Source organism: Leuresthes tenuis, unplaced genomic scaffold, assembly GCF_036924035.1.
Source record: "Leuresthes tenuis unplaced genomic scaffold, fLeuTen1.0.hap1 SCAF_13, whole genome shotgun sequence".
Lineage (NCBI taxonomy): Eukaryota > Metazoa > Chordata > Actinopteri > Atheriniformes > Atherinopsidae > Leuresthes > Leuresthes tenuis.
The window spans coordinates 4,024,268-4,049,427 of NW_027325367.1; positions in this window are offsets into that span (position 1 = coordinate 4,024,268).

Genomic DNA, 25,160 nt, shown 5'->3' on the forward strand with positions numbered 1-25,160 from the left:
GGGCCTTTTAACAGACCTACAGCCAGTAAGACAACTTTACTGTCTTCTTTTTCAAACTTATCACGCTTCACGAAGCAATAGGAAGCTGTACGGGCCTTTTAACAGACCTACAGCCAGTAAGACAACTTTACTGTCTTCTTTTTCAAACTTATCACGCTTCACGAAGCAATAGGAAGCTGTACGGGCCTTTTAACAGACCTACAGCCAGTAAGACAACTTTACTGTCTTCTTTTTCAAACTTATCACGCTTCACGAAACAATAGGAAGCTGTACGGGCCTTTTAACAGACCTACAGCCAGTAAGACAACTTTACTGTCTTCTTTTTCAAACTTATCACGCTTCACGAAGCAATAGGAAGCTGTAAGGGCCTTTTAACAGACCTACAGCCAGTAAGACAACTTTACTGTCTTCTTTTTCAAACTTATCACGCTTCACGAAGCAATAGGAAGCTGTACGGGCCTTTTAACAGACCTACAGCCAGTAAGACAACTTTACTGTCTTCTTTTTCAAACTTATCACGCTTCACGAAGCAATAGGAAGCTGTACGGGCCTTTTAACAGACCTACAGCCAGTAAGACAACTTTACTGTCTTCTTTTTCAAACTTATCACGCTTCACGAAGCAATAGGAAGCTGTACGGGCCTTTTAACAGACCTACAGCCAGTAAGACAACTTTACTGTCTTCTTTTTCAAACTTATCACGCTTCACGAAGCAATAGGAAGCTGTATGGGCCTTTTAACAGACCTACAGCCAGTAAGACAACTTTACTGTCTTCTTTTTCAAACTTATCACGCTTCATGAAGCAATAGGAAGCTGTATGGGCCTTTTAACAGACCTACAGCCAGTAAGACAACTTTACTGTCTTCTTTTTCAAACTTATCACGCTTCACGAAGCAATAGGAAGCTGTACGGGCCTTTTAACAGACCTACAGCCAGTAAGACAACTTTACTGTCTTCTTTTTCAAACTTATCACGCTTCACGAAGCAATAGGAAGCTGTATGGGCCTTTTAACAGACCTACAGCCAGTAAGACAACTTTACTGTCTTCTTTTTCAAACTTATCACGCTTCACGAAGAAATGGGAAGCTGTATGGGCCTTTTAACAGACCTACAGCCAGTAAGACAACTTTACTGTCTTCTTTTTCAAACTTATCACGCTTCACGAAGCAATAGGAAGCTGTACGGGCCTTTTAACAGACCTACAGCCAGTAAGACAACTTTACTGTCTTCTTTTTCAAACTTATCACGCTTCACGAAGCAATAGGAAGCTGTATGGGCCTTTTAACAGACCTACAGCCAGTAAGACAACTTTACTGTCTTCTTTTTCAAACTTATCACGCTTCACGAAGCAATAGGAAGCCGTACGGGCCTTTTAACAGACCTACAGCCAGTAAGACAACTTTACTGTCTTCTTTTTCAAACTTATCACGCTTCACGAAGCAATAGGAAGCTGTACGGGCCTTTTAACAGACCTACAGCCAGTAAGACAACTTTACTGTCTTCTTTTTCAAACTTATCACGCTTCACGAAGCAATAGGAAGCTGTATGGGCCTTTTAACAGACCTACAGCCAGTAAGACAACTTTACTGTCTTCTTTTTCAAACTTATCACGCTTCATGAAGCAATAGGAAGCTGTATGGGCCTTTTAACAGACCTACAGCCAGTAAGACAACTTTACTGTCTTCTTTTTCAAACTTATCACGCTTCATGAAGCAATAGGAAGCTGTACGGGCCTTTTAACAGACCTACAGCCAGTAAGACAACTTTACTGTCTTCTTTTTCAAACTTATCACGCTTCACGAAGCAATAGGAAGCTGTATGGGCCTTTTAACAGACCTACAGCCAAAAAGACAACTTTACTGTCTTCTTTTTCAAACTTATCACGCTTCATGAAGCAATTGGAAGCTGTACGGGCCTTTTAACAGACCTACAGCCAGTAAGACAACTTTACTGTCTTCTTTTTCAAACTTATCACGTTTCACGAAGCAATAGGAAGCTGTACGGGCCTTTTAACAGACCTACAGCCAGTAAGACAACTTTACTGTCTTCTTTTTCAAACTTATCACGCTTCATGAAGCAATAGGAAGCTGTATGGGCCTTTTAACAGACCTACAGCCAGTAAGACAACTTTACTGTCTTCTTTTTCAAACTTATCACGCTTCATGAAGCAATAGGAAGCTGTATGGGCCTTTTAACAGACCTACAGCCAGTAAGACAACTTTACTGTCTTCTTTTTCAAACTTATCACGCTTCATGAAGCAATAGGAAGCTGTATGGGCCTTTTAACAGACCTACAGCCAGTAAGACAACTTTACTGTCTTCTTTTTAAAACTTATCACGCTTCACGAAGCAATAGGAAGCTGTATGGGCCTTTTAACAGACCTACAGCCAGTAAGACAACTTTACTGTCTTCTTTTTCAAACTTATCACGCTTCACGAAGCAATAGGAAGCTGTACGGGCCTTTTAACAGACCTACAGCCAGTAAGACAACTTTACTGTCTTCTTTTTCAAACTTATCACGCTTCACGAAGCAATAGGAAGCTGTATGGGCCTTTTAACAGACCTACAGCCAGTAAGACAACTTTACTGTCTTCTTTTTCAAACTTATCACGCTTCACGAAGCAATAGGAAGCTGTATGGGCCTTTTAACAGACCTACAGCCAGTAAGACAACTTTACTGTCTTCTTTTTCAAACTTATCACGCTTCACGAAGCAATAGGAAGCTGTACAGGCCTTTTAACAGACCTACAGCCAGTAAGACAACTTTACTGTTTTTTTTTAAAACTTATCACGCTTCACGAAGCAATAGGAAGCTGTACGGGCCTTTTAACAGACCTACAGCCAGTAAGACAACTTTACTGTCTTCTTTTTCAAACTTATCACGCTTCACGAAGCAATAGGAAGCTGTACGGGCCTTTTAACAGACCTACAGCCAGTAAGACAACTTTACTGTCTTCTTTTACAAACTTATCACGCTTCACGAAGCAATAGGAAGCTGTACGGGCCTTTTAACAGACCTACAGCCAGTAAGACAACTTTACTGTCTTCTTTTTCAAACTTATCACGCTTCACGAAGCAATAGGAAGCTGTGCGGGCCTTTTAACAGACCTACAGCCAGTAAGACAACTTTACTGTCTTCTTTTTCAAACTTATCACGCTTCACGAAGCAATAGGAAGCTGTACGGGCCTTTTAACAGACCTACAGCCAGTAAGACAACTTTACTGTCTTCTTTTTCAAACTTATCACGCTTCACGAAGCAATAGGAAGCTGTACGGGCCTTTTAACAGACCTACAGCCAGTAAGACAACTTTACTGTCTTCTTTTTCAAACTTATCACGCTTCACGAAGCAATAGGAAGCTGTACGGGCCTTTTAACAGACCTACAGCCAGTAAGACAACTTTACTGTCTTCTTTTTCAAACTTATCACGCTTCACGAAGCAATAGGAAGCTGTATGGGCATTTTAACAGACCTACAGCCAGTAAGACAACTTTACTGTCTTCTTTTTCAAACTTATCACGCTTCACTAAGCAATAGGAAGCTGTACGGGCCTTTTAACAGACCTACAGCCAGTAAGACAACTTTACTGTCTTCTTTTTCAAACTTATCACGCTTCACGAAGCAATAGGAAGCTGTACGGGCCTTTTAACAGACCTACAGCCAGTAAGACAACTTTACTGTCTTCTTTTACAAACTTATCACGCTTCACGAAGCAATAGGAAGCTGTACGGGCCTTTTAACAGACCTACAGCCAGTAAGACAACTTTACTGTCTTCTTTTTCAAACTTATTTAGCTTAATTTGAATGTGAGTGTTCTGTTGTCTAGTTGCCTCGGTTGGACCATCATGAATCAGTTGGGGCTGTGAATGGGTGGTCACTCCCCTCTCTGAAACCACTTCTTGGTTAACTCCTCGTGGGCGATCCTCACTAAAGCAAGGGCTTTAAAAACTCACTACAGCACACTGAAAGTATCGGAACTGCACGAAAGAGCCTTGTGTGTCTGCTAGTGTAAGTTTTTCTAAGCTTCTTTGCTAAAATCAATACTTGCTGTTGAGCAAGTGATTGAAACCCATCCGTGGGTAAAACCTGTTGTCTAGTAGCCAAGGTTGGACCATCGGAAATCAGTCGGGGCTGTGAATGGATGGTCACTCCCCTCTCTGAAACCACTTCTTGGTTAACTCCTCATGGGCGATCCTCACTAAAGCAAGGGCTTTAAAAACTCACTACAGCACACTGAAAGTATCAGAACTGCACGAAAGAGCCTTGTGTGTCTGCTAGTGTAAGTTTTTCTAAGCTTCTTTGCTAAAATCAATACTTGCTGTTGAGCAAGTGATTGAAACCCATCCGTGGGTAAAACCTGTTGTCTAGTAGCCAAGGTTGGACCATCGGAAATCAGTCGGGGCTGTGAATGGATGGTCACTCCCCTCTCTGAAACCACTTCTTGGTTAACTCCTCATGGGCGATCCTCACTAAAGCAAGGGCTTTAAAAACTCACTACAGCACACTGAAAGTATCAGAACTGCACGAAAGAGCCTTGTGTGTCTGCTAGTGTAAGTTTTTCTAAGCTTCTTTGCTAAAATCAATACTTGCTGTTGAGCAAGTGATTGAAACCCATCCGTGGGTAAAACCTGTTGTCTAGTAGCCAAGGTTGGACCATCGGAAATCAGTCGGGGCTGTGAATGGATGGTCACTCCCCTCTCTGAAACCACTTCTTGGTTAACTCCTCATGGGCGATCCTCACTAAAGCAAGGGCTTTAAAAACTCACTACAGCACACTGAAAGTATCAGAACTGCACGAAAGAGCCTTGTGTGTCTGCTAGTGTAAGTTTTTCTAAGCTTCTTTGCTAAAATCAATACTTGCTGTTGAGCAAGTGATTGAAACCCATCCGTGGGTAAAACCTGTTGTCTAGTAGCCTCGGTTGGACCATCTTGACTCAGTTGGGGCTGTGAATGGATGGTCACTCCCCTCTGTGAAACCACTTGGTTAACTCCTCGTGGGCGATCCTCACTAAAGCAAGGGCTTTAAAAACTCACTACAGCACACTGAAAGTATCGGAACTGCACGAAAGAGCCTTGTGTGTCTGCTAGTGTAAGTTTTTCTAAGCTTCTTTGCTAAAATCAATACTTGCTGTTGAGCAAGTGATTGAAACCCATCCGTGGGTAAAACCCGTTGTCTAGTAGCCAAGGTTGGACCATCGGAAATCAGTCGGGGCTGTGAATGGATGGTCACTCCCCTCTCGGAAACCACTTCTTGGTTAACTCCTCGTGGGCGATCCTCACTAAAGCAAGGGCTTTAAAAACTCACTACAGCACACTGAAAGTATCGGAACTGCACGGAAGAGCCTTGTGTGTCTGCTAGTGTAAGTTTTTCTAAGCTTCTTTGTTAAAATCAATACTTGCTGTTGAGCAAGTGATTGAAACCCATCCGTTGGTAAAACCTGTTGTCTAGTAGCCTCGGTTGGACCATCTTGACTCAGTTGGGGCTGTGAATGGATGGTCACTCCCCTCTGTGAAACCACTTGGTTAACTCCTCGTGGGCGATCCTCACTAAAGCAAGGGCTTTAAAAACTCACTACAGCACACTGAAAGTATCGGAACTGCACGAAAGAGCCTTGTGTGTCTGCTAGTGTAAGTTTTTCTAAGCTTCTTTGCTAAAATCAATACTTGCTGTTGAGCAAGTGATTGAAACCCATCCGTGGGTAAAACCTGTTGTCTAGTAGCCAAGGTTGGACCATCGGAAATCAGTCGGGGCTGTGAATGGGTGGTCACTCCCCTCTCTGAAACCACTTCTTGGTTAACTCCTCGTGGGCGATGCTCACTAAAGCAAGGGCTTTAAAAACTCACTACAGCACACTGAAAGTATCGGAACTGAAGAAAGAGCCTTGTGTGTCTGCTAGTGTAAGTTTTTCTAAGCTTCTTTGCTAAAATCAATACTTGCTGTTGAGCAAGTGATTGAAACCCATCCGTGGGTAAAACCTGTTGTCTAGTAGCCTCGGTTGGACCATCGGAAATCAGACGGGGCTGTGAATGGGTGGTCACTCCCCTCTCTGAAACCACTTCTTGGTTAACTCCTCATGGGCGATCCTCACTAAAGCAAGGGCTTTAAAACTCACTACAGCACACTGAAAGTGTCGGAACTGCACGGAAGAGCCTTGTGTGTCTGCTAGTGTAAGTTTTTCTAAGCTTCTTTGTTAAAATCAATACTTGCTGTTGAGCAAGTGATTGAAACCCATCCGTGGGTAAAACCTGTTGTCTAGTAGCCTCGGTTGGACCATCTTGACTCAGTTGGGGCTGTGAATGGATGGTCACTCCCCTCTGTGAAACCACTTCGTTAACTCCTCGTGGGCGATCCTCACTAAAGCAAGGGCTTTAAAAACTCACTACAGCACACTGAAAGTATCGGAACTGCACGAAAGAGCCTTGTGTGTCTGCTAGTGTAAGTTTTTCTAAGCTTCTTTGCTAAAATCAATACTTGCTGTTGAGCAAGTGATTGAAACCCATCCGTGGGTAAAACCTGTGAAAACCTCTAAGACAACTTTACTGTCTTCTTTTTCAAACTTATCACGCTTCACGAAGCAATAGGAAGCTGTACGGGCCTTTTAACAGACCTACAGCCAGTAAGACAACTTTACTGTCTTCTTTTTCAAACTTATCACGCTTCACGAAGCAATAGGAAGCTGTACGGGCCTTTTAACAGACCTACAGCCAGTAAGACAACTTTACTGTCTTCTTTTTCAAACTTATCACGCTTCACGAAGCAATAGGAAGCTGTACGGGCCTTTTAACAGACCTACAGCCAGTAAGACAACTTTACTGTCTTCTTTTTCAAACTTATCACGCTTCACGAAGCAATAGGAAGCTGTATGGGCCTTTTAACAGACCTACAGCCAGTAAGACAACTTTACTGTCTTCTTTTACAAACTTATCACGCTTCACGAAGCAATAGGAAGCTGTACGGGCCTTTTAACAGACCTACAGCCAGTAAGACAACTTTACTGTCTTCTTTTTCAAACTTATCACGCTTCACGAAGCAATAGGAAGCTGTACGGGCCTTTTAACAGACCTACAGCCAGTAAGACAACTTTACTGTCTTCTTTTTCAAACTTATCACGCTTCACGAAGCAATAGGAAGCTGTATGGGCCTTTTAACAGACCTACAGCCAGTAAGACAACTTTACTGTCTTCTTTTACAAACTTATCACGCTTCACGAAGCAATAGGAAGCTGTACGGGCCTTTTAACAGACCTACAGCCAGTAAGACAACTTTACTGTCTTCTTTTTAAAACTTATCACGCTTCATGAAGCAATAGGAAGCTGTATGGGCCTTTTAACAGACCTACAGCCAGTAAGACAACTTTACTGTCTTCTTTTTCAAACTTATCACGCTTCACGAAGCAATAGGAAGCTGTACGGGCCTTTTAACAGACCTACAGCCAGTAAGACAACTTTACTGTCTTCTTTTTCAAAATTATCAAGCTTCACGAAGCAATAGGAAGCTGTACGGGCCTTTTAACAGACCTACAGCCAGTAAGACAACTTTACTGTCTTCTTTTTCAAACTTATCACGCTTCACGAAACAATAGGAAGCTGTACGGGCCTTTTAACAGACCTACAGCCAGTAAGACAACTTTACTGTCTTCTTTTTCAAACTTATCACGCTTCACGAATCAATAGGAAGCTGTACGGGCCTTTTAACAGACCTGCAGCCAGTAAGACAACTTTACTGTCTTCTTTTTCAAACTTATCACGCTTCACGAAGCAATAGGAAGCTGTACGGGCCTTTTAACAGACCTACAGCCAGTGAGACAACTTTACTGTCTTCTTTTACAAACTTATCAAGCTTCACGAAGCAATAGGAAGCTGTACGGGCCTTTTAACAGACCTACAGCCAGTAAGACAACTTTACTGTCTTCTTTTTCAAACTTATCACGCTTCACGAAGCAATAGGAAGCTGTATGGGCCTTTTAACAGACCTACAGCCAGTAAGACAACTTTACTGTCTTCTTTTTCAAACTTATCACGCTTCACGAAGCAATAGGAAGCTGTACGGGCCTTTTAACAGACCTACAGCCAGTAAGACAACTTTACTGTCTTCTTTTTCAAACTTATCACGCTTCATGAAGCAATAGGAAGCTGTATGGGCCTTTTAACAGACCTACAGCCAGTAAGACAACTTTACTGTCTTCTTTTTAAAACTTATCACGCTTCATGAAGCAATAGGAAGCTGTATGGGCCTTTTAACAGACCTACAGCCAGTAAGACAACTTTACTGTCTTCTTTTTAAAACTTATCACGCTTCACGAAGCAATAGGAAGCTGTACGGGCCTTTTAACAGACCTACAGCCAGTAAGACAACTTTACTGTCTTCTTTTTAAAACTTATCACGCTTCATGAAGCAATAGGAAGCTGTATGGGCCTTTTAACAGACCTACAGCCAGTAAGACAACTTTACTGTCTTCTTTTTCAAACTTATCACGCTTCATGAAGCAATAGGAAGCTGTATGGGCCTTTTAACAGACCTACAGCCAGTAAGACAACTTTACTGTCTTCTTTTTCAAACTTATCACGCTTCATGAAGCAATAGGAAGCTGTATGGGCCTTTTAACAGACCTACAGCCAGTAAGACAACTTTACTGTCTTCTTTTTCAAACTTATCACGCTTCACGAAGCAATAGGAAGCTGTATGGGCCTTTTAACAGACCTACAGCCAGTAAGACAACTTTACTGTCTTCTTTTACAAACTTATCACGCTTCACGAAGCAATAGGAAGCTGTATGGGCCTTTTAACAGACCTACAGCCAGTAAGACAACTTTACTGTCTTCTTTTTCAAACTTATCACGCTTCACGAAGCAATGGGAAGCTGTATGGGCCTTTTAACAGACCTACAGCCAGTAAGACAACTTTACTGTCTTCTTTTTCAAATTTATCACGCTTCACGAAGCAATAGGACGCTGTACGGGCCTTTTAACAGACCTACAGCCAGTAAGACAACTTTACTGTCTTCTTTTTCAAACTTATCACGCTTCACGAAGCAATAGGAAGCTGTACGGGCCTTTTAACAGACCTACAGCCAGTAAGACAACTTTACTGTCTTCTTTTTCAAACTTATCACGCTTCACGAAGCAATAGGAAGCTGTACGGGCCTTTTAACAGACCTACAGCCAGTAAGACAACTTTACTGTCTTCTTTTTCAAACTTATCACGCTTCATGAAGCAATAGGAAGCTGTATGGGCCTTTTAACAGACCTACAGCCAGTAAGACAACTTTACTGTCTTCTTTTTAAAACTTATCACGCTTCATGAAGCAATAGGAAGCTGTATGGGCCTTTTAACAGACCTACAGCCAGTAAGACAACTTTACTGTCTTCTTTTACAAACTTATCACGCTTCACGAAGCAATAGGAAGCTGTACGGGCCTTTTAACAGACCTACAGCCAGTAAGACAACTTTACTGTCTTCTTTTTCAAAATTATCAAGCTTCACGAAGCAATAGGAAGCTGTACGGGCCTTTTAACAGACCTACAGCCAGTAAGACAACTTTACTGTCTTCTTTTTCAAACTTATCACGCTTCACGAAACAATAGGAAGCTGTACGGGCCTTTTAACAGACCTACAGCCAGTAAGACAACTTTACTGTCTTCTTTTTCAAACTTATCACGCTTCACGAAGCAATAGGAAGCTGTACGGGCCTTTTAACAGACCTGCAGCCAGTAAGACAACTTTACTGTCTTCTTTTTCAAACTTATCACGCTTCACGAAGCAATAGGAAGCTGTACGGGCCTTTTAACAGACCTACAGCCAGTGAGACAACTTTACTGTCTTCTTTTACAAACTTATCAAGCTTCACGAAGCAATAGGAAGCTGTACGGGCCTTTTAACAGACCTACAGCCAGTAAGACAACTTTACTGTCTTCTTTTTCAAACTTATCACGCTTCACGAAGCAATAGGAAGCTGTATGGGCCTTTTAACAGACCTACAGCCAGTAAGACAACTTTACTGTCTTCTTTTTCAAACTTATCACGCTTCACGAAGCAATAGGAAGCTGTACGGGCCTTTTAACAGACCTACAGCCAGTAAGACAACTTTACTGTCTTCTTTTTCAAACTTATCACGCTTCATGAAGCAATAGGAAGCTGTATGGGCCTTTTAACAGACCTACAGCCAGTAAGACAACTTTACTGTCTTCTTTTTAAAACTTATCACGCTTCATGAAGCAATAGGAAGCTGTATGGGCCTTTTAACAGACCTACAGCCAGTAAGACAACTTTACTGTCTTCTTTTTAAAACTTATCACGCTTCACGAAGCAATAGGAAGCTGTACGGGCCTTTTAACAGACCTACAGCCAGTAAGACAACTTTACTGTCTTCTTTTTAAAACTTATCACGCTTCATGAAGCAATAGGAAGCTGTATGGGCCTTTTAACAGACCTACAGCCAGTAAGACAACTTTACTGTCTTCTTTTTCAAACTTATCACGCTTCATGAAGCAATAGGAAGCTGTATGGGCCTTTTAACAGACCTACAGCCAGTAAGACAACTTTACTGTCTTCTTTTTCAAACTTATCACGCTTCATGAAGCAATAGGAAGCTGTATGGGCCTTTTAACAGACCTACAGCCAGTAAGACAACTTTACTGTCTTCTTTTTCAAACTTATCACGCTTCACGAAGCAATAGGAAGCTGTATGGGCCTTTTAACAGACCTACAGCCAGTAAGACAACTTTACTGTCTTCTTTTACAAACTTATCACGCTTCACGAAGCAATAGGAAGCTGTATGGGCCTTTTAACAGACCTACAGCCAGTAAGACAACTTTACTGTCTTCTTTTTCAAACTTATCACGCTTCACGAAGCAATGGGAAGCTGTATGGGCCTTTTAACAGACCTACAGCCAGTAAGACAACTTTACTGTCTTCTTTTTCAAACTTATCACGCTTCACGAAGCAATAGGAAGCTGTATGGGCCTTTTAACAGACCTACAGCCAGTAAGACAACTTTACTGTCTTCTTTTACAAACTTATCACGCTTCACGAAGCAATAGGAAGCTGTATGGGCCTTTTAACAGACCTACAGCCAGTAAGACAACTTTACTGTCTTCTTTTTCAAACTTATCACGCTTCACGAAGCAATGGGAAGCTGTATGGGCCTTTTAACAGACCTACAGCCAGTAAGACAACTTTACTGTCTTCTTTTTCAAATTTATCACGCTTCACGAAGCAATAGGACGCTGTACGGGCCTTTTAACAGACCTACAGCCAGTAAGACAACTTTACTGTCTTCTTTTTCAAACTTATCACGCTTCACGAAGCAATAGGAAGCTGTATGGGCCTTTTAACAGACCTACAGCCAGTAAGACAACTTTACTGTCTTCTTTTTCAAACTTATCACGCTTCACGAAGCAATAGGAAGCTGTATGGGCCTTTTAACAGACCTACAGCCAGTAAGACAACTTTACTGTCTTCTTTTTCAAACTTATCACGCTTCACGAAGCAATAGGAAGCTGTACGGGCCTTTTAACAGACCTACAGCCAGTAAGACAACTTTACTGTCTTCTTTTTAAAACTTATCACGCTTCATGAAGCAATAGGAAGCTGTATGGGCCTTTTAACAGACCTACAGCCAGTAAGACAACTTTACTGTCTTCTTTTTCAAACTTATCACGCTTCATGAAGCAATAGGAAGCTGTATGGGCCTTTTAACAGACCTACAGCCAGTAAGACAACTTTACTGTCTTCTTTTTCAAACTTATCACGCTTCACGAAGCAATAGGAAGCTGTATGGGCCTTTTAACAGACCTACAGCCAGTAAGACAACTTTACTGTCTTCTTTTTCAAACTTATCACGCTTCATGAAGCAATAGGAAGCTGTATGGGCCTTTTAACAGACCTACAGCCAGTAAGACAACTTTACTGTCTTCTTTTTCAAACTTATCACGCTTCACGAAGCAATAGGAAGCTGTATGGGCCTTTTAACAGACCTACAGCCAGTAAGACAACTTTACTGTCTTCTTTTACAAACTTATCACGCTTCACGAAGCAATAGGAAGCTGTATGGGCCTTTTAACAGACCTACAGCCAGTAAGACAACTTTACTGTCTTCTTTTTCAAATTTATCACGCTTCACGAAGCAATAGGACGCTGTACGGGCCTTTTAACAGACCTACAGCCAGTAAGACAACTTTACTGTCTTCTTTTTCAAACTTATCACGCTTCACGAAGCAATAGGAAGCTGTACGGGCCTTTTAACAGACCTACAGCCAGTAAGACAACTTTACTGTCTTCTTTTTCAAACTTATCACGCTTCACGAAGCAATAGGAAGCTGTATGGGCCTTTTAACAGACCTACAGCCAGTAAGACAACTTTACTGTCTTCTTTTACAAACTTATCACGCTTCACAAAGCAATAGGAAGCTGTATGGGCCTTTTAACAGACCTACAGCCAGTAAGACAACTTTACTGTCTTCTTTTTCAAACTTATCACGCTTCACGAAGCAATAGGAAGCTGTACGGGCCTTTTAACAGACCTACAGCCAGTAAGACAACTTTACTGTCTTCTTTTTAAAACTTATCACGCTTCATGAAGCAATAGGAAGCTGTATGGGCCTTTTAACAGACCTACAGCCAGTAAGACAACTTTACTGTCTTCTTTTTCAAACTTATCACGCTTCATGAAGCAATAGGAAGCTGTATGGGCCTTTTAACAGACCTACAGCCAGTAAGACAACTTTACTGTCTTCTTTTTCAAACTTATCACGCTTCACGAAGCAATAGGAAGCTGTATGGGCCTTTTAACAGACCTACAGCCAGTAAGACAACTTTACTGTCTTCTTTTACAAACTTATCACGCTTCACGAAGCAATAGGAAGCTGTATGGGCCTTTTAACAGACCTACAGCCAGTAAGACAACTTTACTGTCTTCTTTTTCAAACTTATCACGCTTCACGAAGCAATGGGAAGCTGTATGGGCCTTTTAACAGACCTACAGCCAGTAAGACAACTTTACTGTCTTCTTTTTCAAATTTATCACGCTTCACGAAGCAATAGGACGCTGTACGGGCCTTTTAACAGACCTACAGCCAGTAAGACAACTTTACTGTCTTCTTTTTAAAACTTATCACGCTTCATGAAGCAATAGGAAGCTGTATGGGCCTTTTAACAGACCTACAGCCAGTAAGACAACTTTACTGTCTTCTTTTTCAAACTTATCACGCTTCATGAAGCAATAGGAAGCTGTATGGGCCTTTTAACAGACCTACAGCCAGTAAGACAACTTTACTGTCTTCTTTTTCAAACTTATCACGCTTCATGAAGCAATAGGAAGCTGTATGGGCCTTTTAACAGACCTACAGCCAGTAAGACAACTTTACTGTCTTCTTTTTCAAACTTATCACGCTTCACGAAGCAATAGGAAGCTGTATGGGCCTTTTAACAGACCTACAGCCAGTAAGACAACTTTACTGTCTTCTTTTACAAACTTATCACGCTTCACGAAGCAATAGGAAGCTGTATGGGCCTTTTAACAGACCTACAGCCAGTAAGACAACTTTACTGTCTTCTTTTTCAAACTTATCACGCTTCACGAAGCAATGGGAAGCTGTATGGGCCTTTTAACAGACCTACAGCCAGTAAGACAACTTTACTGTCTTCTTTTTCAAATTTATCACGCTTCACGAAGCAATAGGACGCTGTACGGGCCTTTTAACAGACCTACAGCCAGTAAGACAACTTTACTGTCTTCTTTTTCAAACTTATCACGCTTCACGAAGCAATAGGAAGCTGTACGGGCCTTTTAACAGACCTACAGCCAGTAAGACAACTTTACTGTCTTCTTTTTCAAACTTATCACGCTTCACGAAGCAATAGGAAGCTGTACGGGCCTTTTAACAGACCTACAGCCAGTAAGACAACTTTACTGTCTTCTTTTTCAAACTTATCACGCTTCATGAAGCAATAGGAAGCTGTATGGGCCTTTTAACAGACCTACAGCCAGTAAGACAACTTTACTGTCTTCTTTTACAAACTTATCACGCTTCACGAAGCAATAGGAAGCTGTACGGGCCTTTTAACAGACCTACAGCCAGTAAGACAACTTTACTGTCTTCTTTTTCAAAATTATCAAGCTTCACGAAGCAATAGGAAGCTGTACGGGCCTTTTAACAGACCTACAGCCAGTAAGACAACTTTACTGTCTTCTTTTTCAAACTTATCACGCTTCACGAAACAATAGGAAGCTGTACGGGCCTTTTAACAGACCTACAGCCAGTAAGACAACTTTACTGTCTTCTTTTTCAAACTTATCACGCTTCACGAAGCAATAGGAAGCTGTACGGGCCTTTTAACAGACCTGCAGCCAGTAAGACAACTTTACTGTCTTCTTTTTCAAACTTATCACGCTTCACGAAGCAATAGGAAGCTGTACGGGCCTTTTAACAGACCTACAGCCAGTGAGACAACTTTACTGTCTTCTTTTACAAACTTATCAAGCTTCACGAAGCAATAGGAAGCTGTACGGGCCTTTTAACAGACCTACAGCCAGTAAGACAACTTTACTGTCTTCTTTTTCAAACTTATCACGCTTCACGAAGCAATAGGAAGCTGTATGGGCCTTTTAACAGACCTACAGCCAGTAAGACAACTTTACTGTCTTCTTTTTCAAACTTATCACGCTTCACGAAGCAATAGGAAGCTGTACGGGCCTTTTAACAGACCTACAGCCAGTAAGACAACTTTACTGTCTTCTTTTTCAAACTTATCACGCTTCATGAAGCAATAGGAAGCTGTATGGGCCTTTTAACAGACCTACAGCCAGTAAGACAACTTTACTGTCTTCTTTTTAAAACTTATCACGCTTCATGAAGCAATAGGAAGCTGTATGGGCCTTTTAACAGACCTACAGCCAGTAAGACAACTTTACTGTCTTCTTTTTAAAACTTATCACGCTTCACGAAGCAATAGGAAGCTGTACGGGCCTTTTAACAGACCTACAGCCAGTAAGACAACTTTACTGTCTTCTTTTTAAAACTTATCACGCTTCATGAAGCAATAGGAAGCTGTATGGGCCTTTTAACAGACCTACAGCCAGTAAGACAACTTTACTGTCTTCTTTTTCAAACTTATCACGCTTCATGAAGCAATAGGAAGCTGTATGGGCCTTTTAACAGACCTACAGCCAGTAAGACAACTTTACTGTCTTCTTTTTCAAACTTATCACGCTTCATGAAGCAATAGGAAGCTGTATGGGCCTTTTAACAGACCTACAGCCAGTAAGACAACTTTACTGTCTTCTTTTTCAAACTTATCACGCTTCACGAAGCAATAGGAAGCTGTATGGGCCTTTTAACAGACCTACAGCCAGTAAGACAACTTTACTGTCTTCTTTTACAAACTTATCACGCTTCACGAAGCAATAGGAAGCTGTATGGGCCTTTTAACAGACCTACAGCCAGTAAGACAACTTTACTGTCTTCTTTTTCAAACTTATCACGCTTCACGAAGCAATGGGAAGCTGTATGGGCCTTTTAACAGACCTACAGCCAGTAAGACAACTTTACTGTCTTCTTTTTCAAACTTATCACGCTTCACGAAGCAATAGGAAGCTGTATGGGCCTTTTAACAGACCTACAGCCAGTAAGACAACTTTACTGTCTTCTTTTACAAACTTATCACGCTTCACGAAGCAATAGGAAGCTGTATGGGCCTTTTAACAGACCTACAGCCAGTAAGACAACTTTACTGTCTTCTTTTTCAAACTTATCACGCTTCACGAAGCAATGGGAAGCTGTATGGGCCTTTTAACAGACCTACAGCCAGTAAGACAACTTTACTGTCTTCTTTTTCAAATTTATCACGCTTCACGAAGCAATAGGACGCTGTACGGGCCTTTTAACAGACCTACAGCCAGTAAGACAACTTTACTGTCTTCTTTTTCAAACTTATCACGCTTCACGAAGCAATAGGAAGCTGTATGGGCCTTTTAACAGACCTACAGCCAGTAAGACAACTTTACTGTCTTCTTTTTCAAACTTATCACGCTTCACGAAGCAATAGGAAGCTGTATGGGCCTTTTAACAGACCTACAGCCAGTAAGACAACTTTACTGTCTTCTTTTTCAAACTTATCACGCTTCACGAAGCAATAGGAAGCTGTACGGGCCTTTTAACAGACCTACAGCCAGTAAGACAACTTTACTGTCTTCTTTTTAAAACTTATCACGCTTCATGAAGCAATAGGAAGCTGTATGGGCCTTTTAACAGACCTACAGCCAGTAAGACAACTTTACTGTCTTCTTTTTCAAACTTATCACGCTTCATGAAGCAATAGGAAGCTGTATGGGCCTTTTAACAGACCTACAGCCAGTAAGACAACTTTACTGTCTTCTTTTTCAAACTTATCACGCTTCACGAAGCAATAGGAAGCTGTATGGGCCTTTTAACAGACCTACAGCCAGTAAGACAACTTTACTGTCTTCTTTTTCAAACTTATCACGCTTCATGAAGCAATAGGAAGCTGTATGGGCCTTTTAACAGACCTACAGCCAGTAAGACAACTTTACTGTCTTCTTTTTCAAACTTATCACGCTTCACGAAGCAATAGGAAGCTGTATGGGCCTTTTAACAGACCTACAGCCAGTAAGACAACTTTACTGTCTTCTTTTACAAACTTATCACGCTTCACGAAGCAATAGGAAGCTGTATGGGCCTTTTAACAGACCTACAGCCAGTAAGACAACTTTACTGTCTTCTTTTTCAAATTTATCACGCTTCACGAAGCAATAGGACGCTGTACGGGCCTTTTAACAGACCTACAGCCAGTAAGACAACTTTACTGTCTTCTTTTTCAAACTTATCACGCTTCACGAAGCAATAGGAAGCTGTACGGGCCTTTTAACAGACCTACAGCCAGTAAGACAACTTTACTGTCTTCTTTTTCAAACTTATCACGCTTCACGAAGCAATAGGAAGCTGTATGGGCCTTTTAACAGACCTACAGCCAGTAAGACAACTTTACTGTCTTCTTTTACAAACTTATCACGCTTCACAAAGCAATAGGAAGCTGTATGGGCCTTTTAACAGACCTACAGCCAGTAAGACAACTTTACTGTCTTCTTTTTCAAACTTATCACGCTTCACGAAGCAATAGGAAGCTGTACGGGCCTTTTAACAGACCTACAGCCAGTAAGACAACTTTACTGTCTTCTTTTTAAAACTTATCACGCTTCATGAAGCAATAGGAAGCTGTATGGGCCTTTTAACAGACCTACAGCCAGTAAGACAACTTTACTGTCTTCTTTTTCAAACTTATCACGCTTCATGAAGCAATAGGAAGCTGTATGGGCCTTTTAACAGACCTACAGCCAGTAAGACAACTTTACTGTCTTCTTTTTCAAACTTATCACGCTTCACGAAGCAATAGGAAGCTGTATGGGCCTTTTAACAGACCTACAGCCAGTAAGACAACTTTACTGTCTTCTTTTACAAACTTATCACGCTTCACGAAGCAATAGGAAGCTGTATGGGCCTTTTAACAGACCTACAGCCAGTAAGACAACTTTACTGTCTTCTTTTTCAAACTTATCACGCTTCACGAAGCAATGGGAAGCTGTATGGGCCTTTTAACAGACCTACAGCCAGTAAGACAACTTTACTGTCTTCTTTTTCAAATTTATCACGCTTCACGAAGCAATAGGACGCTGTACGGGCCTTTTAACAGACCTACAGCCAGTAAGACAACTTTACTGTCTTCTTTTTCAAACTTATCACGCTTCACGAAGCAATAGGAAGCTGTATGGGCCTTTTAACAGACCTACAGCCAGTAAGACAACTTTACTGTCTTCTTTTTCAAACTTATCACGCTTCACGAAGCAATAGGAAGCTGTATGGGCCTTTTAACAGACCTACAGCCAGTAAGACAACTTTACTGTCTTCTTTTACAAACTTATCACGCTTCACGAAGCAATAGGAAGCTGTATGGGCCTTTTAACAGACCTACAGCCAGTAAGACAACTTTACTGTCTTCTTTTTCAAACTTATCAAGCTTCACGAAGCAATAGGAAGCTGTATGGGCCTTTTAACAGACCTACAGCTAGTGAGACGACTTTACTGTCTTCTTTTTCAAACTTATCACGCTTCACGAAGCAATAGGAAGCTGTATGGGCCTTTTAACAGACCTACAGCCAGTAAGACAACTTTACTGTCTTCTTTTTCAAACTTATCACGCTTCACGAAGCAATGGGAAGCTGTATGGGCCTTTTAACAGACCTACAGCCAGTAAGACAACTTTACTGTCTTCTTTTTCAAACTTATCACGCTTCACGAAGCAATAGGAAGCTGTACGGGCCTTTTAACAGACCTACAGCCAGTAAGACAACTTTACTGTCTTCTTTTTCAAACTTATCACGCTTCACGAAGCAATAGGAAGCTGTATGGGCCTTTTAACAGACCTACAGCCAGTAAGACAACTTTACTGTCTTCTTTTTCAAACTTATCACGCTTCACGAAGAAATGGGAAGCTGTATGGGCCTTTTAACAGACCTACAGCCAGTAAGACAACTTTACTGTCTTCTTTTTCAAACTTATCACGCTTCACGAAGCAATAGGAAGCTGTATGGGCCTTTTAACAGACCTACAGCCAGTAAGACAACTTTACTGTCTTCTTTTACAAACTTATCACGCTTCACGAAGCAATAGGAAGCTGTATGGGCCTTTTAACAGACCTACAGCCAGTAAGACAACTTTACTGTCTTCTTTTTCAAACTTATCACGCTTCACGAAGCAATAGGAAGCTGTACGGGCCTTTTAACAGACCTACAGCCAGTAAGACAACTTTACTGTCTTCTTTTTAAAACTTATCACGCTTCATGAAGCAATAGTAAAGTTGTCTTACTGGCTGTAGGTCTGTTAAAAGGCCCATACAGCTTCCTGTCTTCTTTTTCAAACTTATCACGCTTCATGAAGCAATAGGAAGCTGTATGGGCCTTTTAACAGACCTACAGCCAGTAAGACAACTTTACTGTCTTCTTTTTCAAACTTATCACGCTTCACGAAGCAATAGGAAGCTGTATGGGCCTTTTAACAGACCTACAGCCAGTAAGACAACTTTACTGTCTTCTTTTACAAACTTATCACGCTTCACGAAGCAATAGGAAGCTGTATGGGCCTTTTAACAGACCTACAGCCAGTAAGACAACTTTACTGTCTTCTTTTTCAAATTTATCACGCTTCACGAAGCAATAGGACGCTGTACGGGCCTTTTAACAGACCTACAGCCAGTAAGACAACTTTACTGTCTTCTTTTTCAAACTTATCACGCTTCACGAAGCAATAGGAAGCTGTACGGGCCTTTTAACAGACCTACAGCCAGTAAGACAACTTTACTGTCTTCTTTTTCAAACTTATCACGCTTCACGAAGCAATAGGAAGCTGTATGGGCCTTTTAACAGACCTACAGCCAGTAAGACAACTTTACTGTCTTCTTTTACAAACTTATCACGCTTCACAAAGCAATAGGAAGCTGTATGGGCCTTTTAACAGACCTACAGCCAGTAAGACAACTTTACTGTCTTCTTTTTCAAACTTATCACGCTTCACGAAGCAATAGGAAGCTGTACGGGCCTTTTAACAGACCTACAGCCAGTAAGACAACTTTACTGTCTTCTTTTTAAAACTTATCACGCTTCATGAAGCAATAGGAAGCTGTATGGGCCTTTTAACAGACCTACAGCCAGTAAGACAACTTTACTGTCTTCTTTTTCAAACTTATCACGCTTCATGAAGCAATAGGAAGCTGTATGGGCCTTTTAACAGACCTACAGCCAGTAAGACAACTTTACTGTCTTCTTTTTCAAACTTATCACGCTTCACGAAGCAATAGGAAGCTGTATGGGCCTTTTAACAGACCTACAGCCAGTAAGACAACTTTACTGTCTTCTTTTACAAACTTATCACGCTTCACGAAGCAATAGGAAGCTGTATGGGCCTTTTAACAGACCTACAGCCAGTAAGACAACTTTACTGTCTTCTTTTTCAAACTTATCACGCTTCACGAAGCAATGGGAAGCTGTATGGGCCTTTTAACAGACCTACAGCCAGTAAGACAACTTTACTGTCTTCTTTTTCAAATTTATCACGCTTCACGAAGCAATAGGACGCTGTACGGGCCTTTTAACAGACCTACAGCCAGTAAGACAACTTTACTGTCTTCTTTTTCAAACTTATCACGCTTAACGAAGCAATAGGAAGCTGTACGGGCCTTTTAACAGACCTACAGCCAGTAAGACAACTTTACTGTCTTCTTTTTCAAACTTATCACGCTTCACGAAGCAATAGGAAGCTGTATGGGCCTTTTAACAGACCTACAGCCAGTAAGACAACTTTACTGTCTTCTTTTACAAACTTATCACGCTTCACGAAGCAATAGGAAGCTGTATGGGCCTTTTAACAGACCTACAGCCAGTAAGACAACTTTACTGTCTTCTTTTTCAAACTTATCACGCTTCACGAAGCAATGGGAAGCTGTATGGGCCTTTTAACAGACCTACAGCCAGTAAGACAACTTTACTGTCTTCTTTTTCAAACTTATCACGCTTCACGAAGCAATAGGAAGCTGTACGGGCCTTTTAACAGACCTACAGCCAGTAATACAACTTTACTGTCTTCTTTTTAAAACTTATCACGCTTCACGAAGCAATAGGAAGCTGTACGGGCCTTTTAACAGACCTACAGCCAGTAAGACAACTTTACTGTCTTCTTTTTCAAACTTATCACGCTTCACGAAGCAATAGGAAGCTGTACGGGCCTTTTAACAGACCTACAGCCAGTAAGACAACTTTACTGTCTTCTTTTACAAACTTATCATGCTTCACGAAGCAATAGGAAGCTGTACGGGCCTTTTAACAGACCTACAGCCAGTAAGACAACTTTACTGTCTTCTTTTACAAACTTATCATGCTTCACGAAGCAATAGGAAGCTGTACGGGCCTTTTAACAGACCTACAGCCAGTAAGACAACTTTACTGTCTTCTTTTTCAAACTTATCACGCTTCACGAAGCAATAGGAAGCTGTATGGGCCTTTTAACAGACCTACAGCCAGTAAGACAACTTTACTGTCTTCTTTTTCAAACTTATCACGCTTCACGAAGAAATGGAAAGCTGTATGGGCCTTTTAACAGACCTACAGCCAGTAAGACAACTTTACTGTCTTCTTTTTAAAACTTATCACGCTTCACGAAGCAATAGGAAGCTGTACGGGCCTTTTAACAGACCTACAGCCAGTAATACAACTTTACTGTCTTCTCTTTAAAACTTATCACGCTTCACGAAGCAATAGGAAGCTGTACGGGCCTTTTAACAGACCTACAGCCAGTAAGACAACTTTACTGTCTTCTTTTTCAAACTTATCACGCTTAACGAAGCAATAGGAAGCTGTACGGGCCTTTTAACAGACCTACAGCCAGTAAGACAACTTTACTGTCTTCTTTTTCAAACTTATCACGCTTCACGAAGCAATAGGAAGCTGTACGGGCCTTTTAACAGACCTACAGCCAGTAAGACAACTTTACTGTCTTCTTTTACAAACTTATCACGCTTCACGAAGCAATAGGAAGCTGTACGGGCCTTTTAACAGACCTACAGCCAGTAAGACAACTTTACTGTCTTCTTTTACAAACTTATCACGCTTCACGAAGCAATAGGAAGCTGTATGGGCCTTTTAACAGACCTACAGCCAGTAAGACAACTTTACTGTCTTCTTTTACAAACTTATCAAGCTTCACGAAGCAATAGGAAGCTGTATGGGCCTTTTAACAGACCTACAGCTAGTGAGACAACTTTACTGTCTTCTTTTTCAAACTTATCACGCTTCACGAAGCAATAGGAAGCTGTACGGGCCTTTTAACAGACCTACAGCCAGTAAGACAACTTTACTGTCTTCTTTTTCAAACTTATCACGCTTCATGAAGCAATAGGAAGCTGTATGGGCCTTTTAACAGACCTACAGCCAGTAAGACAACTTTACTGTCTTCTTTTTCAAACTTATCACGCTTCATGAAGCAATAGGAAGCTGTATGGGCCTTTTAACAGACCTACAGCCAGTAAGACAACTTTACTGTCTTCTTTTTCAAACTTATCACGCTTCACGAAGCAATAGGAAGCTGTACGGGCCTTTTAACAGACCTACAGCCAGTAAGACAACTTTACTGTCTTCTTTTTCAAACTTATCACGCTTCACGAAGCAATAGGAAGCTGTACGGGCCTTTTAACAGACCTACAGCCAGTAAGACAACTTTACTGTCTTCTTTTTAAAACTTATCACGCTTCATGAAGCAATAGGAAGCTGTACGGGCCTTTTAACAGACCTACAGCCAGTAAGACAACTTTACTGTCTTCTTTTTCAAACTTATCACGCTTCACGAAGCAATAGGAAGCTGTACGGGCCTTTTAACAGACCTACAGCCAGTAAGACAACTTTACTGTCTTCTTTTTAAAACTTATCACGCTTCATGAAGCAATAGGAAGCTGTATGGGCCTTTTAACAGACCTACAGCCAGTAAGACAACTTTACTGTCTTCTTTTTCAAACTTATCACGCTTCACGAAGCAATAGGAAGCTGTATGGGCCTTTTAACAGACCTACAGCCAGTAAGACAACTTTACTGTCTTCTTTTACAAACTTATCACGCTTCACGAAGCAATAGGAAGCTGTATGGGCCTTTTAACAGACCTACAGCCAGTAAGACAACTTTACTGTCTTCTTTTTCAAACTTATCACGCTTCACGAAGCAATGGGAAGCTGTATGGGCCTTTTAACAGACCTACAGCCAGTAAGACAACTTTACTGTCTTCTTTTTCAAACTTATCACGCTTCACGAAGCAATAGGAAGCTGTACGGGCCTTTTAACAGACCTACAGCCAGTAATACAACTTTACTGTCTTCTTTTTAAAACTTATCACGCTTCACGAAGCAATAGGAAGCTGTACGGGCCTTTTAACAGACCTACAGCCAGTAAGACAACTTTACTGTCTTCTTTTTCAAACTTATCAAGCTTCACGAAGCAATAGGAAGCTGTATGGGCCTTTTAACAGACCTACAGCTAGTGAGACGACTTTACTGTCTTCTTTTTCAAACTTATCACGCTTCACGAAGCAATAGGAAGCTGTACGGGCCTTTTAACAGACCTACAGCCAGTAAGACAACTTTACTGTCTTCTTTTTCAAACTTATCACGCTTCATGAAGCAATAGGAAGCTGTATGGGCCTTTTAACAGACCTACAGCCAGTAAGACAACTTTACTGTCTTCTTTTTCAAACTTATCACGCTTCATGAAGCAATAGGAAGCTGTATGGGCCTTTTAACAGACCTACAGCCAGTAAGACAACTTTACTGTCTTCTTTTTAAAACTTATCACGCTTCACGAAGCAATAGGAAGCTGTATGGGCCTTTTAACAGACCTACAGCCAGTAAGACAACTTTACTGTCTTCTTTTTCAAACTTATCACGCTTCATGAAGCAATAGGAAGCTGTATGGGCCTTTTAACAGACCTACAGCCACTAAGACAACTTTACTGTCTTCTTTTACAAACTTATCACGCTTCACGAAGCAATAGGAAGCTGTATGGGCCTTTTAACAGACCTACAGCCAGTAAGACAACTTTACTGTCTTCTTTTTCAAACTTATCACGCTTCACGAAGCAATGGGAAGCTGTATGGGCCTTTTAACAGACCTACAGCCAGTAAGACAACTTTACTGTCTTCTTTTTCAAATTTATCACGCTTCACGAAGCAATAGGACGCTGTACGGGCCTTTTAACAGACCTACAGCCAGTAAGACAACTTTACTGTCTTCTTTTTCAAACTTATCACGCTTCACGAAGCAATAGGAAGCTGTACGGGCCTTTTAACAGACCTACAGCCAGTAAGACAACTTTACTGTCTTCTTTTTCAAACTTATCACGCTTCACGAAGCAATAGGAAGCTGTATGGGCCTTTTAACAGACCTACAGCCAGTAAGACAACTTTACTGTCTTCTTTTTCAAACTTATCACGCTTCATGAAGCAATAGGAAGCTGTATGGGCCTTTTAACAGACCTACAGCCAGTAAGACAACTTTACTGTCTTCTTTTTCAAACTTATCACGCTTCACAAAGCAATAGGAAGCTGTATGGGCCTTTTAACAGACCTACAGCCAGTAAGACAACTTTACTGTCTTCTTTTACAAACTTATCACGCTTCACGAAGCAATAGGAAGCTGTATGGGCCTTTTAACAGACCTACAGCCAGTAAGACAACTTTACTGTCTTCTTTTTCAAACTTATCACGCTTCACGAAGCAATGGGAAGCTGTATGGGCCTTTTAACAGACCTACAGCCAGTAAGACAACTTTACTGTCTTCTTTTTCAAACTTATCACGCTTCACGAAGCAATAGGAAGCTGTACGGGCCTTTTAACAGACCTACAGCCAGTAATACAACTTTACTGTCTTCTTTTTAAAACTTATCACGCTTCACGAAGCAATAGGAAGCTGTACGGGCCTTTTAACAGACCTACAGCCAGTAAGACAACTTTACTGTCTTCTTTTTCAAACTTATCAAGCTTCACGAAGCAATAGGAAGCTGTATGGGCCTTTTAACAGACCTACAGCTAGTGAGACGACTTTACTGTCTTCTTTTTAAAACTTATCACGCTTCACGAAGCAATAGGAAGCTGTATGGGCCTTTTAACAGACCTACAGCCAGTAAGACAACTTTACTGTCTTCTTTTTCAAACTTATCACGCTTCATGAAGCAATAGGAAGCTGTATGGGCCTTTTAACAGACCTACAGCCAGTAATACAACTTTACTGTCTTCTTTTTAAAACTTATCACGCTTCACGAAGCAATAGGAAGCTGTACGGGCCTTTTAACAGACCTACAGCCAGTAATACAACTTTACTGTCTTCTTTTTAAAACTTATCACGCTTCACGAAGCAATAGGAAGCTGTACGGGCCTTTTAACAGACCTACAGCCAGTAAGACAACTTTACTGTCTTCTTTTTCAAACTTATCACGCTTCATGAAGCAATAGGAAGCTGTATGGGCCTTTTAACAGACCTACAGCCAGTAAGACAACTTTACTGTCTTCTTTTTCAAACTTATCACGCTTCATGAAGCAATAGGAAGCTGTATGGG